The sequence below is a fragment of the Cyprinus carpio genome, unplaced genomic scaffold (assembly GCF_018340385.1).
Source record: "Cyprinus carpio isolate SPL01 unplaced genomic scaffold, ASM1834038v1 S000004631, whole genome shotgun sequence".
NCBI lineage: Eukaryota > Metazoa > Chordata > Actinopteri > Cypriniformes > Cyprinidae > Cyprinus > Cyprinus carpio.
In genome coordinates this window covers 1-591 of record NW_024877317.1, presented here as the reverse complement: position 1 = coordinate 591, position 591 = coordinate 1, and the positions used below count along the sequence as shown (strand labels likewise).

General features: G+C 54.3%; 1 non-coding gene and 1 pseudogene across 1 annotated transcript; both read left to right on the top strand.

Moving 5' to 3' along the window:
- The first annotated feature begins 129 nt into the window (after positions 1–129).
- On the top strand, positions 130–298 carry LOC122143435 (annotated as a pseudogene).
- Positions 299–379: 81 nt separating this feature from the next.
- On the top strand, positions 380–545 carry LOC122143434. Its single transcript, XR_006159174.1, has one exon. It is a non-coding gene; the product is annotated as a U1 spliceosomal RNA (small nuclear RNA).
- The last annotated feature ends 46 nt before the right edge of the window (positions 546–591 follow it).

Below are 591 nucleotides of genomic sequence, written 5' to 3'. Positions count from 1 at the left end.
CAACCTGGCAGAGCGACCTGCCAATTCGAGACCTGCCTCTCGTTCGGCTCGAAACCAAGGATTCGAGCCGGCCGCCCAGAGCCGCGTGGCTCTCTACGACAAACCGTTTGGGAGTTACGAGCGATGCCGTACTCTCAAGATCAAGTGTAGTATCTGTTCTTATCAGTTTAATATCTGATACGTCCCCTACCCGGGGACTACATATTAAATTGATTTTTTGGATCCGCCGAGGAAGCGTCGGCTCGTGCCAATCGGCTGGCGGTTTACAGGCCAGTAATGGAAGGCAGCCGTCCTTCCTTTGCTAGAGGCGAGGGGTTCACCGTTGATGGCAGGACGGTAGAGGCGGAAATGGTACCTCTGACTGGCCGCCTGGGCCTTCATACTTACCTGGCAGGGGAGACACCATGATCAAGAAGGCGGTTCACCCAGGGCGAGGCTCGTCCATTGCACTCCGGCCGTGCTGACCCCTGCGAATTCCCCAAATGTGGGAATCTCGACTGCATAATTTATGGTAGTGGGGGGACTGCATGTCACGCTTCTCCTGAAAGTGCTGGTTGAAAAAGCAGATGGGTTTTTTCTCCTGATCTTTTT